The sequence below is a fragment of the Arvicanthis niloticus genome, chromosome 4 (genome assembly GCF_011762505.2).
Source record: "Arvicanthis niloticus isolate mArvNil1 chromosome 4, mArvNil1.pat.X, whole genome shotgun sequence".
In the NCBI taxonomy this organism is placed as follows: Eukaryota; Metazoa; Chordata; class Mammalia; order Rodentia; family Muridae; genus Arvicanthis; species Arvicanthis niloticus.
Genome location: NC_047661.1, coordinates 34,883,517 through 34,898,354, shown reverse-complemented (window position 1 = coordinate 34,898,354; position 14,838 = coordinate 34,883,517). Strand labels below are relative to the sequence as shown.

The 14,838-nt window shown below is 45.8% G+C and overlaps 1 protein-coding gene across 5 annotated transcripts in view; it reads left to right on the top strand.

The window, feature by feature from the left end:
* Positions 1-4,942: 4,942 nt before the first annotated feature.
* Positions 4,943-14,838, top strand: part of Elf2 (E74 like ETS transcription factor 2) — an 85,375-nt gene continuing 75,479 nt past the window's right edge. For 4 of the 5 annotated variants that reach the window (XM_034500111.2, XM_034500109.2, XM_034500116.2 and 1 more), the window contains exon 1: positions 4,943-5,087. The gene's annotated coding sequence lies outside the window, so the exon portion shown is untranslated. Of the gene's footprint in view, positions 5,088-5,442; positions 5,463-14,838 lie in introns of those variants that run through there. The other variant, XM_076932356.1, reaches the window with a different exon arrangement.

Below are 14,838 nucleotides of genomic sequence, written 5' to 3'. Positions count from 1 at the left end.
TTGCAGAGGACCCAGGTATAGCTATTGTTATGGGTATTTGTGAAGGAAGAGAGGTATGGAATGTCTGGGAAAGTAAGCAAGGTTAAAGATGGAGGGACTTGGATTTAACTTTTTTTTTTTTTTTTTTGGAGTTGTGTACATTGAACCAATCAGAGGCCAACCACAGGTGGTTGCCCTCAGGAGCCCTAGACTAAGTCTTTACTTGTGTTAGAATTACACATCACCATGCCAGATATTTTTGTGTTAGACAGGGTCTCACCATGTAACCTTGGCTGGCCTAGACAGGCTGGCCTTGAACTCACAGAGATCTGCCTGCCTCTGCTTTCCCAGTGCTAGGATTAAAGAAGGCGTGCTTACAGTTTTCTTTCTTTCTTTCTTTCTTTCTTTCTTTCTTTCTTTCTTTCTTTTTTTTTTTTTTTTTTTTTTTTGAGACAGGATTTCTCTGTGTAGCCTTGGCTGTCTTGAAACTCACGCTGTTGACCAGGCTGGCCTTGAACTCAGAGATCCACCTGTTTCTGCCTCCCAAGTGTTGGGATGAAAGGTGTGCACCACCACTCAGCTAGACCTGGATCCTTAAGATCTATTTTATACTATTTGAAAAATGATAGCAATACATCAATGATGGATCATATATATAATTATGAATTATAAAAAAATAAAAGCAATGCAATTATAACACAGATACCTATTACATGATCTTTAGTTTGCTGCTAGGATTTCTGGCTTCATCAGATGACCTTTCCTCCTGATCCTGGTCTTTAAGATACTTTGTGGTAAAGCTTTCTGGTTTCTTACTAGGCTTTCCTCTACAAAGAATGGATATGCTTTCTGAAGGCCTGCTTTCAACGAGCTCTCTCAGAAACTCTCATTCTGCACAATATTGGCTAAGACCAAGAGACCAGATCATTTCATCTGGGAAGCAAATATACCAAAAATGCAGAGCAAAAAGCAATAATGTTGCTGGGCATGTGTATAATAATCTTAGGCTTCAATGGTGAGGCAGGAGAATCTTGTATTGGATGTAAATCTAAGACACACTAAGATGCACAACCAGGAGAACCCCTTCAAACAAACAAACTCTTGTTTTCTAGAATGTTGTGAACAAAACTTTTTCTGGGGAGACTCCATACACACATCTATCTGTTCACCCCAGTTAGATGACCCATACAGACCAAGGACAGATACCACCAAAGTCCATTTTGGTGAACCTGTGAGTTTTATTGAGGTTACTTATAGGAGTAAGGGTGAGAGGTTCCTTATGAAAGCAGAAATGACTCAAAGACAGCTGCATCACCAAGACCCCACTCAGCATGGATGACAGTTTGGGAAGGCTGGGAACCTGGAAAACACTGCACAGCCTGTAAGCAGCTCAAAAGGTTAGAGAGTGTCCTAACCTGGTGCTTCAGTTGATCTAACCCTCTTCTAGGTAGTTCAGTTGCTTTTTGCTTCTTCTAGGCCATTGGGCTGGTATCAGAGTCGTCTTTGCTGTTTGGCTTTGCTCTTCTGAGAGGGATTCCCAGTTTTTACTGCTTACTATAGCAAGGAGGAGCTTAGTAAATATGGTCAGTTTCAGGGACTTCCTGAGTTTCTTTTAAGTTATCTTCCTACTTAAGGAGCTTCCCTAAAGAATGCAATGTTTCAATCTTGGAGGAAACTGTTGCACAACATACAGGTCCCTGGCTATATAAACTAGGAATGGTTCCAGGCGGGTTTCTCCTCCAGTGTGCCTGTGTCATCTTTCTTGGACCAGCTGACTCTCCAGACATGTTCTCCAAATTGTTTAAGGCAGGAGTGCTAGAGAGGCAAGCAGAAACACGCAATACCTCTTGAGGCCAGGACCTTCAGTCTTTACATTGTAACTTCTGTCCATGTTGTTTTGCCCAGAAGCAAATACAATTATCTGAATTCAACAGCAACAGGGTGGAGAAGTGTTCTTACTCCTGAGTTATGACTGATCTACATTAAAACTCTTTTTAAAAAAGATTTATTTTGGGGCTGGAGAGATGGCTCAGTGGTTAAGAGCATTGACTGCTCTTCCAGAGGTCCTGAGTTCAATTCCCAGCAACCACATGGTGGCTCACAACCATCTATAATGGGATCCGATGACCTCTTCTGGTGTGTCTGAAGACAGCAACAGTGTACTTACATAAAATAAATAAATCTTAAAAAAAAAAAAGATTTATTTTATGTATGTGAGTACTCTGTCACTGTCTACACACCAGAAGAAGGCTTTGAATCGCTTTAGAAATGGCTATAAGCCACCGTGTGGTTGCTGACAATTGAACTCAGGAAGAGCAACCACTGATCTTAACTTCTGAGCCATCTCTCCAGCCCCCAAGATCTACATTTTTAAAAGAATCAGTTTTACTAGTTTATGTGTATGAGTGTTTTGCCTACATGTTTCTAAGCACCATGTGCATGCCTTGTACCCACGGGGGCCTGAAAAAAATGACACTGGATGCCCTGGAACTGGAGTTACAGATGGTTGTGAGCCGTAATTTGGGTGCTGGGAATCAAACCCAAGTCCTTTGCAACATCAGTAGGTACTCTTCAGCTGCTGAGCTGTCTTTCTAGCCCAGACCTACATTTCAAAGGGAAAAAGCTCGCACAGAACAGGGAAGAAAGCCGAGAGCAGTAAGTGCTTTGGCCGGGACTTTCCATCTTACTCTAGACGGGAAATGAGGCAAAACATTTCTTCTCAAAGTAGCTAATAGGAATAGGAAGTTCCCCATTGTAACATTTGTCCTTAACTAAAGAAAGCAAGCTCCAGCCATGTGAGAGACTCAGTATTCTTATTCAGAAAGTGTCAAAGCCGGCAGTGACTCTCATAAGCAGTAGTTTATAAGAAAAGGAGATAAACACCATCTTCTATAATGAATGCTGTGCGTGCAGTAAGTACCCTGCTATGTATTAAGGTCTTAAAGTTATCAAGACTCCATTTTTGTAGTTCAGAGGGATGCCAATCCCGAAAACTTTCCTAGAGTTAAGAGGATCATTGATTAACCATTCTGCCAATGCAAATTTTTAATACATTTCAGAGTGAAAATGTATTTTTTTAAAAAAGTTGCTTTTTAAGATACGAAAGAAGCACCTCCAACTAGGCAGTAAAGCTTTTAAAAATGAGGCTAAATTCTAATGTTCGTCAGGGACTTAAAACAACACAGCAACCTCTGGCAAGCCTTTGAGTCCCATTCTAGGGTCATTTCCACGGTTCCCACGTTCATCTCCACAGCCATCACACCGCTCAGTCTTTCTTTCTTTCTTTCTTTCTTTCTTTCTTTCTTTCTTTCTTTCTTTCTTTCTTTCTTTCTTTCTTTCTTTCTCTTTTTTCTTTTTTGTAAAAACTAGCCAGTTTTTACATCATCTACATTTTGTAGAACATCAAAAACAGTCAGGCTGGAGCCCAGAAATTAACCCAGTATATGCTGTTCCAAGTGCCGGGTCTCCCACAGGGAGCCTGCAGGAGTCTGAGCCCAGCAGGATCGGCCCCCGCGCGCACCGGGACAGCCGATGTTCTTTGTTAAAGAAACAAATACAAGCCGCGGCGGCGGGGAATGGTGGTGGTGGTTGGGGGAAGAGACATAGGCATGCAAAGCTGCGCCTAAGAAAGACCATGAGCGAGCCGCTGCAAACGCAGGACATCCCGGGCACCGTGTCATTGGCTTTTGTGCCCTGGAAAGCGCGTGAGAGTGCCCTGCTCAGAGGCTCCCCTTTGTGTGAAAGTGTGCAAACCAGAAGCCTGCAGTTCCCGCTGGCTTCGCCCCCCCTCCTTTTTTTTTTTTTTTTTTTTTCCAATTCGTGGACACTTGGAACAAGATACTCTTCCTCTACACACACGCGCTCCTTCACCCTGGCTCGGAAGATCTCGGGACTTGAGTTACTTCTCGGCCGCGGACAGGGCTAGGAGCGACAAAGGCTGGGGCGGGCGGTCGCGGCTCCCCGGGACCCCCCCCCCCCGAACGGGGGCCGCCCGCCGCGCTCCGCAGCTGCGCGCTGGGCCGCCCGCCCGCCGGCCACCGCGGGCACCAACCGCCGCGCTGCCGGGCCGTTGGGCGGTGGTAATTTCTGGGAACGGGGCGGGGTCCGGGGTGGACGAGCTGGGAGGCGGAGCGGGCGGCGCCCCGGGCCGCGAAACGGGCGGGGCGGGGCGCCACGTGCGTCAGTGGCCGGGCGGGGCGGGCCGCGCGCTTCTGCCCGCCAGCGCCGCCACCATCCACCGAGCCCGGGAGACGCGCGGGGACTCTGAACACCCGGGCTGACAAGTTTTATTTTGCAATCCCTCACTTCCCTAACGCGTAGTTTTCGAGTGCAGAGCGGTCCCTCGAGGTCCTGGGAGGGGATTCCCGAGTTGGAAGGGGATGAGGGGTGACAGCGAAGACCCGAGAGTGGCCCAAGAGGTGCGCGTGTCGTCCCGGCCGGGCTGCAGGTGCACGCGCGGCCCCGCCGTCCCCACGCGCTCGTCCCGCGGCCGCAGCGCAGTGCAGCGCGCGACGTGGGGGGAGTTGGGAAGCCCCGGGGACGCGGAGCGGGACGAGTGGCGAGCGTCTCCACCTGAGCAGGCGGGTTCGGGCGAAGTTGGGCGCGGAGGAGAGGGCGGGATTCGAGAGCGCAGGAGGCGGGCTGCGGGGGGCCCGAGGGCGGTGGGGAGTATAAATAGCCGGCCCGGTTTGACAGGCGCTGCGGTGACTGGCGGTGTCGCCTCCCCCGGCGGCGCGCGGGGAGGGAGGAGCGCGCGGAGCGGCCGGGTGGGGGAGGCGGACTCCAGTGTCCTGGTGGCGGCGGCAGGAGGCCGAGGGGGAGGAGCCGAGGCGGGTGCGGAGGGCGGGGGCCGGCCGCAGCTTCCCCGCGCCCGGCTGTGTCGCCGCCGTCGCCTCGGCGGTTGGGGGGATCCGTAGGGTGGCGCGCGCTGGGGGCGCAGCGCGGTTTTGTCTCGTCCTGTGTTGCGGAGCGGCTCGCGCAGTGGCCCGGGGAGGCCCCCTCGGCTTCCCGCAGGACGCCGGGCCAACGGCGGGCGGCTGCGGCGGCTCGGCCGGTCTGCGGCCCTGAGGGGAAGGGCAAGGGACACGGCGACGTGGAGGGGAGAGCAGGTAAGAGCGCGGGGACGGCGGAGGCCGGCGGGAGCGAGCGGGAGGGAGAGGGAGGGCGCGGCGAGCCAGCCCGGCCGTCCCGAGTGTCGCCTCCTCCCGGGCGCCCCCGCCCCGCGCCTGTGTTGTTTGCTCCGGCGGCGGCCGAGGGGCTTTCCGGAGGCTGGGGCGGTGACACCGGCGGAGCTGGGGGCAGGGCGGGAGCCCGCATCGGAGCGGCCCGGGGCAACGGTCGTGGCGCCGAGGGACCGCGGCGCGCGCTGTTTACCTCGCGGCGCCAGTCATCGCGCGGCGGCCAGGCAGTCGGGGAAGCGCGTCCCGGGCGGCAGTTTCCGTCGCCGTCGGGCCTGCTCGCCGCCGCCCGGGCGGACACGACAGGTTGTACTCCGCGGTTCTTTTATTCTCACTCTCCGCCGGCCCTCCGCCGTCGCCTCCTCCGGGTCCCCCGGGGAGCCGTGCTGCGATCACAATCTGTGTTTGCAACGAAACAACAACAACAAAAACCGGGGCTCTTCGAAGCGCCTTGGTCCTGTGTCTCCTCCCGGGTCCCTTGCCCGCGGTGCTGGCTCTAAGGGCACCTCGCGGAGAGTGTCGTGGGCGCCCCGCGCGCCTCGGTACCGACTCTGCCTCAGCGGCGCTGCGCGCGGCGGCCGGACCCACTCAAGGCTCTAGTGGGACATTTTCACTCTGTCAGCAAAGGACGGAAAAATAACCCACTGTGCGGAGAGTGAGAGCTCTGTGCCGCTTCCGATGCCCCCCACGGGCCAGCTTGGTGGGCTGTCCTTATGGGAGCCACGTTCTCAGCTGAATACCCTTTCTTTAAGTTCTTAGTACTCTATCAATAAGATGGGGGACGCGTCATTGTAACCGTAGAACATCTTTCGTGTTCATGACATTACTCTGTGGTTTATGCTTAATCCGGCAGTGAGAAAGTATAATAAAAACTGCGCCTTTGAGCTAAAGACTTTTGCTTTTCTTTTCTCCAAGTCTCTGTTGAGAGGCAAATTGCCCACTTTCTCTAGTGCCAGCGTCAGAACAATGTCCATCCGGGCCTGACTGAGATAAGATTGTATATTTGTGGTTTACAGTTTCTTCAGAGTGTTGAATTACTTCATATTAGACTGAGAACTGTTGAATTATGTTTAAAGGGATTTAGGAGTAAGGTTTATAGAAGGCAATGCAGTTTACGGAGTTAATTCATGTGGCTGTAGTTGATATATCCAGTAAATACAAGATGTAGAAATTTGAAGTGTCTTCCATGTTTCAGTATTTAACGTTATCCTGTTGTTGTTGTTTGTTTGCTTGCTTTTTGTTTCTCGAGACAGAGTAGAATCTCCGTGTAGCCTTTATTGTTCAGGAACTTGCACTGTAGACCAGGGTGGCCTCGAACTCAAGGAGATCAGCCTGCCGCTGCTTCCCGAGTGCTTTGGTTTCAAGGTGTAGGCCACCACCCCCTGGCAGTGTTATCTCCCTATTTAAACTTGATTACTTAAATTAATCATTGTACCTTCCTAGACACAAATAGTTGCAAAATGTTTTTGAAAGAGTTGAAAACTTTGTGGATTTTTTTTTTTAAATCTCAAATTTCTTCAATGGTGAGTTTACCAAATCAGGGTTGATGGTTTTACCTGTTCACAGGTTGTGTGTATCTTTGTGTGTGTGTGTGTGTGTGTGTGTGTGTGTGTGTGTGTGTGTGTGCATGGGTTGGCCTGGGGAGAGGTTGCAGTATTATTGAAATACTAACCACATGCCATTCAGGTATAAATGTACAAGTTCAATTTTTGAGGCATAGTCACTGAGTTGCACAATTACTGAACTCAATTTTAAAGCATGTTTTTAACCCCTAAAAAAAGATCCTATGGGTCTGCAACATAGCCCAGAGGCAAAGTGCTTGCTTTGCTTGGGGGAGGCTCTGAGTTCAATCCCCAGTACTACCAAAGGCGACACCAACCACCCAGTGCCCACACCAGTTAGCAGTCACTCATTTTGCCCCATCCTTCTGGTCTTTTGTATCTCTTATGTATTTTCTTGTCTGTGTATTTCATATGCAAGTGTACAATATGTAGGCTTTTGTGATTGCCTCTTTTGCATAGCATAAAGTTTTTAAAGTTTGTGCATGTTGTAGCATGTGTCAGTACATTATTGTTATTTTGCTGAGTAATGCTCCTTTGCATGGATACGCTTCCTTATATTTATCCATTCATGAGTTGATAGGGATTTGAGCTTCTACCCTTGGCTATTGTAATGTTTGTATGTAAGCTTTTGTGTGAACATGCTTTCATTTCTCCTTGGAGTGATATTTTTAAAGAAATCAGCCTTTTGGCATGATATCAAAAATAGTTCCTCCATTTTGAGTGTATAATCCAATTTTTTGGTTTTCTTCTCTTCCTCCTCCTCCTCCTCTTCCTCTTCTTCTTCTTCCTCCTCTTCTTCCTCTTCCCCCCCATCACCCTCTCCTTTTCTTCTTCCTCTTCCTCCTCTGTGTAGCCCTGGCTGTCCTGCAACTCACTCTGTAGACCACGCTGGCCTTGAACTCACAGAGATCCACATGCCTCTGCCTCCTGAATGCTGGGATTAAAGTGTGCACTACCACCACCTGGCTAATCCAGTATTTATAAACAAATGGATAAGATTGAGAATATTCCAGGCTTGCTTTATAATACTTTTTTTGGTCCACCCCTAAAATTTGCTGTAACCTGTTTGTGGTTAATTAACTGTCACTCTCTAAAGGCCCAGCTGTAGGCAATAGCCATTTTGTTTCATTTCCCTATGTTTGTTCCCTCTGGCTATTCTGCATAATGGAATTGTAATACACATATTTTAGGTTTGACATCTTTCATTTAGCACACTTTAAAGATTTTTTTTTCTACACTGTAGCATGTATCAGGACTTTATTCTGATAAATGGTATTTTATGGATATCCAGCCGACCCCTTATGATAGGTATTTGAATTGTTTCCAGTTTCAGACAGTTTAAAATGATACACCTTGAAGGTTTGATTACAAGCCCTTATGTGAATGTATGGTTTCCTTTTCCTGGGTAAGCACATGGAAATATACTTTACTGTATTATATGTTTAACTTTCAGAGAAGCTTCCAAACTGTTTCTCCGAGTGGGAGTACCATCTTTATCAGTCATGGACTGGAGGAGTCTAGTTTCCTTCATGCCCTTGTCAGTGCTTGTTTCTGTCTGTTATTTTCACTCAGGATGGGTATGAAGAGTCGTGTTAGTGGATAGGAACTGGCTTGCTCATTGGAGTTTGGAGTTTCCTCATGATTCTTAGTGTTATCTTTTCAGATAGGCGGTAACTGTAATGGCCCTCTCCTGTGGTTCTTAAGGTCGTAGTTAAACATGCCATGCAAGTACCCCACCACAGAGTTACATCCACAGCCTGTTCCTCCACCACAGAGTTACATCCACAGCCTGTTCCTCCACCACAGAGTTACATCCACAGCCTGTTCATTTGTCTCTTTCAGTCAACTTTTTGGTCCGTTTTTATTATTTACAGATAAATTTAGGGACTGGACTCCGCGTCTGAAAAAAAGGTCTCTTGAGTTTTGGTAAAGATTATTTTGAATCAATACATCAATTTGTGGTGAATTCCTGTCTTACCACATTGAACATGAGTGAATAAGCCTTAAACTTAAAAAAAAAAAAAAACAAAACTGTATTTAGGTGTATACTATAGTAAGTAGTATTGTTTTTATACTCAAATGTGACATAGCAAATCTCTAGAATTTATTCTATTTGTACATTTATTGTACGTTTTGTGCAACCGAAACTATGTCTGTTGATGGGCAGCTGGGCTCTTGGAAGCTCCTGGAGACTGCTGTTCTCTGCTTCTGAGTTTGGCTGTTTTCAGTCGCTCATATAAGTGTACCTGCTGTCTGTGTCTGCCTTAGTCCACGTAGTATAATGTTCTCAGCGTTCATCCACGTTGCAGAATTTCCTTTATTTTAGTTTATTTTTTTTGAGACAGGGTTTTTCTGTGTAGCCCTGGCTGTCCTCGAACTTACTCTGTAGAGCAGGCTGGCCTCAGAGATCTGTCTGCCTCTCACGTACTGGGATTAAAAGGGTGCCCCACCAATGCCCAGATGAATTTCTTAAAGGCTTGTTGGCTAGCTCAGTTACATGACTATACCAGATTTATAGTTTTTCTTTTCCAGTTTATTTTCTGATTATTTTATTCTTTATGATGGTACTGTGAATGGAATCATCATTTTTTTCTTTATATTTGTTTGTTTTCTTAGTGTGTGTGCACGTACTATGGGTGTGAAGGCCAGAGGACAACTTTTGGGAGTGAGTTCTGTCCCTTCCCGATGCGGGTCCTAGGGATGGATCTTAGGGAGTCAGGTTTGGCAGAAAGTGCCCTTACTCCTGAGCCATCCCATGGTCTTTTACAGTGTGCCAGTTTTGTTGGTGGTATTCAGAAGCTGCATTGATTTTTCTTTTTTTCTTTTCAGATTAGTATTGTATACTTGTATCTCACTGAAATAATTATTCTTACAGTATTTTGGGTGAACTTGAGTGGTTTTTACACACAGCACCATATATCCTATAATGGAGTTGCCTTTGCATTTTCATTATCAGAATTCATTTCTCTCCTTTCTTGAGTAGAACCACCAGGAAGTAAAGGCTGATAAGAAGTGGGCATGAACCTGCCTGCTGCTCTCCAGGTTGGTAGGAAGGAGAGAGTCCATTGAGCTTTTTATCATAAGGTACAGTGTTAGCAGATGGTGCTAACAGTTGTGTTGTTTTTACTCATGAGTGGGTACTGGACCGTCACATGCTCTTCCCATGTCTCTTGTCATCACCAGCTGTGACTCTACCTGGGCCTGCCTTGTTTAGCATCAGAAGTCTTGCATCTTGGGAAGTCCTTCAGTCCTACACAAATCAGTAGGATTGGTCATTATGAGATGACATATGGTTTGACCTTTATTCCAGTAATATGCTGTGTTATGTCATTTGACTTCAGGTATGAAGCAGGCTTCCAGGATAGCCCCACCCCCTTGCTCAGCGTAAACAATTATACATTGATAGACTTTGCTGTAGTGGTATTTGACTTAATTCATGTCTGTATTTATAAGGGATATTGGCGTAAATTTCTTTTCTTGTTATATGTATTTTGATTTAATCTGAATTTTAGCCAAAAGAAGAAGTGATGCACCCTCTGTTAAGGACTAAAGTAGTATAAACCCTAAGGGAGGTGTTGACTATTTTTGCCTCCTGTTTTCTGTGCGGTTTGTGAAGGGTTGGTATGATTCTTGAATTACTTTTGATAGAATTTACCAGTGAAAGTGTCTGGCCTGGATTTTCTCTTTGATAAGTAATTTCAGGCTTGTTCTTACTCTGTTACAGTTCATCAAGGAGGGAAGCCAAGGCAGGGCTTCCAAGCAGAAATCATAGTGGACTGCTGCTCACTGGCTTGTTCTTCTGGCTGGCTCCTACTTAGCTTGATTTCTTTTACGATTTTACTTTTAAGTCTGTCTATCCAGTCCTCCCTCCTCCCCCTCCTCTTCCTTTCCCTTCCCCTTTTCTGTGTCCCCGATTGAGAGTACCCTGGAGTTGGTGTTGCAGGCAGTTGAAGCCACTTGACATAGGTTCTGGGAACAAAACTCAGGTCCTTTTTTTGTTTGTTTGTTTGTTTGTTTGTTTGTTTGTGTTTTGTTTTGTTTTGTTTTGCTTTTTTGTTTTTTTTTTTTTTCAAGACAGGGTTTCTCTGTGTAGCCCTAGCTGTCCTGGAACTCACTCTGTAGACCAGGCTGGCCTCGAATTCAGAAATCCGCCTGCCTCTGCCTCCCAAGTGCTGGGACTAAAAGGTGTGCGCCACTATGGCCTAGCAGGAACAGTTTTTACTCTTACTGCTGAGCTATCTCCAGCCCCCTGGATAGCTTTTTTATGCTGTCTAGAACTACTTGCCTGAGAAATGGTTCCATCCACAGCGGGCAGGTCCTACTCCATTGCTCAGTAATCAAGGTGTGTGTGTGCAGGCGCGAGTGTACACACACACACACACACACACACACACACACACACACACCTGTGTTACAGAGCACACGTAATCAGAGGACCCGTTGATCTTACTCCATGCTGGTCCATGTGGTCAGGCTCCGTGTAGGGCTGTCTTAGCTTCTGCGGACTCAGTCTTTTCATCATTACAAAGTATCCTTTTTCTTTCTCCTCATGTTCACTATTTTAATAGCATCTTTTTTTGTCCTTTTTCTTTCAGCCTGTTTGTTTTATTGGTGTAAAGCGTGTCTTGTAAACAGCATCTAGTTAAATGCTGTCTATAAGAAAATGCCACAACTGGCTTTTGATTATAGGGTTTCATGTGTTCCTAGTGTAGTCACTGAGAGATTTATGCCTGCAGATTTACTACTTTTCGTATGTTCCATTAAAAATAACTCGCTTACTCTCTGCTGCCTCTTTTATACCTAACAGACTTCCCAGTGTGCAATTTGAATTCTTTTCCTGTTATTTATTTATTTATTTAAAGATAAAAAAAGGGTCTCCTTACTGGCCTATTGCTCACTGTGTAGCCCAGGCTGGCTTTGAATTCAACCCAATCCTCCTGCCTCAGTGTGCTGGTGCTGGGACTTCAAGTATATGTCGGCATACCCAGCAAAATGTAGTTTTTAATTTATTAAATCTATTTCAGGTCAAGAACAACTCATTGTAACAGAAACATGGCTTCAGTCCAGCCACACGCCTCCAGTCCTGCCAGTTAGTAGTAGTTAGGGTTCAGCAGTGCAGTCTTCTGCATTTATTTCTTCTTCGTTGTCTAGACATGGGACCATAGTGTGGGGCCCGTGTTAGTCCGGAACTATTGCATGTGACCCTCGAGTCAGCCTCCAAGCAGCTGAGTGGGCAGTCAGGTGCTGCCAGCTCTGTAACTCACTTCAGGACTCCCACCGCCCCACCCCCCCCTTTTTTTTTTCCCAGTTTTGTGTCTTCTAAAAGAGCATTTTATATTTGTTACATATTTATTTCTTTATATAAGATTATATCTGTTTCGTGCATATTTATCTCTTTGTGTAGGTTTATCTGTTTCTTTGCATGCGTTTCTGGTCATGGGTGTGAGTTGTTCAGCCTGAAGGAGCTGCTGTAGGGTTGCTTGGAGAGCAGGTCTTTGAGCCTTCGCTTTTCTGAGATCTTTGTGTTTTCCTTCAGTTTTGAGCAGTAGCTTTGCTGGGTGCAGAGCTCCTGAGGCTCAGGTGTCCCCTCCTTTCAGGACCTTTAATACTCATTCTGCCACTCTGCTCTCCCCTGGTCTCTCCTAAGTTATTTTTCTGCTTTGAAGATTTTTTGTTTTTGACTTGTTTGTTTGTTTGTTTGTTTTGTTTTCTTGAGACAGGGTTTCTCTGTGTAGCCCTGGCTATCCTGGAACTCACTCTGTAGACCAGGCTGGCCTCAAACTCAAATCTGCCTGCCTCTGCCTCTGCCTCCCAAGTGCTGGGATTAAAGGCGTGAGCCACCACTGCCTGGCTGTTTTTGACTTTTAACAGGCTTTTTATGATGTGCCTAGTATGAATCTCTTTTTCTTTGTATATTGTATTCATTTAGTTTTTAAAATGCTTAAGAGTAGATATAATAATTACATATATTTATTGTATACCATCACTTTGTCCTTTCTGCAGTGATCAGTAATTCCTTTGAGATCATTCCAAGAGGTCCCAGTCTTTTATTATTGCGTCTGTTCTTTTTTTCTTTTTTCTTTTTTTTAAGACTTATTTTTATGTGCATTGGTGATTTGCCTGAATGTATTTCTGTGTGAGGGTGTCAGATCCTCTGAAACTGCAGTTAAGAGACAATTGTAAGGTGCTATGTGGTTTCTGGGGATTGAACCCTAGTCCTCTGGGAGAGCAGCCTGTGCTCTTAACCACTGAGCCATCTCTCCAGTGCTTAGTGTGTATGTTGTGGGGCAAGCATGCTAGTGTGTTCATGTGGGGGACAGGGGACCACTTTGGAGCTCATTCTCTCCTTCTGCCTTTACATGTGTTCCTGGGATTGAACTCAGGTCACACTACACTTTGACAGCAAGCCGCACCAAGCCACTTTACTCACTCTACCCTCTTGATGGCTAACATCCTTTCATGAATTTGTTCGGGTTTTTTTTTTTTTGTTTGTTTGTTTGTTTGTTTGTTTTTGGTGTGTGTGTGTGTATGGGTGTGAGTATGGTTTTTCGAGACAGGGTTTCTCTGTGAAGCCCCGATTGTCTTGGAATTCACTCTGAAGACAAGGCTGGCTTCAAACTCACCCAGATCATGCCTGCCTACTATTTGGAGATTGAATGTAGATCTTGGCAAAAAGTGCCTTAACCCTTAACCTAGCACGGGAGTTGGGGTTACAGGCATGTACCACACTGTCCCTGGCTAACTTAATAAATCTTGATGACTTTCTTTCAATTAGTTTTAGATTTAATTTATGTATATAAATGTTTTACCTGATATTTATGTGTACCATGTGTGTGCCTGGTGCCCTCGGAAGGCAGAAGATAGTATTGCATCCCCTGGAAATGGATAATTGTGAGGCACCATTTGTATGCTGGGACCCTAACCTGGGTCCTGGTAATAGTAACAGTTGCTGTTAATTCCTGAACCATCTGTTCAGTTCCTTTGCTGGTGGCATTTTGTTTTGTTTTGTTTGTTTGTTTTTGTGACAAGGCTTCTCTGTGTAGTCCTGTATTTCCTGGAACTCACAGGACCAGGACTGCCCTCAAACTCACAGAGATCTGCCTGCTTCTGCTTCCTGAGTGCTGGGATTAAAGGCATGTACCACCATGTGGGCATGGATTTTTAATTTTAGTGTACTGCTTTTCAGCATTATAATTTTAATTTCATTCATTTTTGCGACTTTGAAACCTTCATTGAGATCGTCCAAATTTTGATTCATAGCTGTCTTACTCTGCCTTGATTACTTAAACATACTTAACATTACATTTTATTTATTTGGAAATGAAACGGAATTTTACTTATTTTTTTATTCTCTCTTCCTCCTTTGAATCAGGGTCTTACTATATAGTCCTGGCTGGCCTGGAACTTGCTATGTTGACCAGGTTAGGCTGGCTTTGAACTCACAGAGATCTACTTGCCTCTGCCTCCTGAGTTCACCATGCCTGGTTTGAGCAAGTTCTCCTGCCATTTAGGTCCTGAGGATTGAGTTGAAGTTTCAGTCTTGGCAACAAGTGTCTTAACTCTCTGAGCCTTCTCACTCTCAACTTTAGATATAAGGTAACATCCAAGTCATTTATTGAATGGCAAAATGTTTACTTAAGATGCTTGTCAGTTTTGTATTTCAAGATATGCATAGTAATGTATTACTTTTGATTGTTGAATTTTATGTAATAGTTTTTATTTAGACAGTTTGCAACTTTAATTAACTAATGGTTATTGATAGTTAGGAGCCATATCTATTTTCAAAATATCAACTGAAGTTTTAGTTACATTTATTTATATTGGACAAATGTGCACTGATGTGGAGACCAGAGAACAACAGCCATTGCTTCTTCTGTGCTGCTGTGCAGGTCCTGGGGACCCGACTCAGCTAGCCAGACATGGCAGATGAGACATGTCCTTCACCCAGGTTTGGCTGTTAAGTGCATTTGTGACTCTTGCAGTGGACCCAGGTTTAGTTCTCAGCATCCACATGGTGGCTCACAGTCTTCATTAACTCTGGTTCCAAGAGATCCGATGCCTTCGTGGGCACCAGGCACTTATGCACATGGTGCACAAATGTATTCAGGCAAAATACTCAT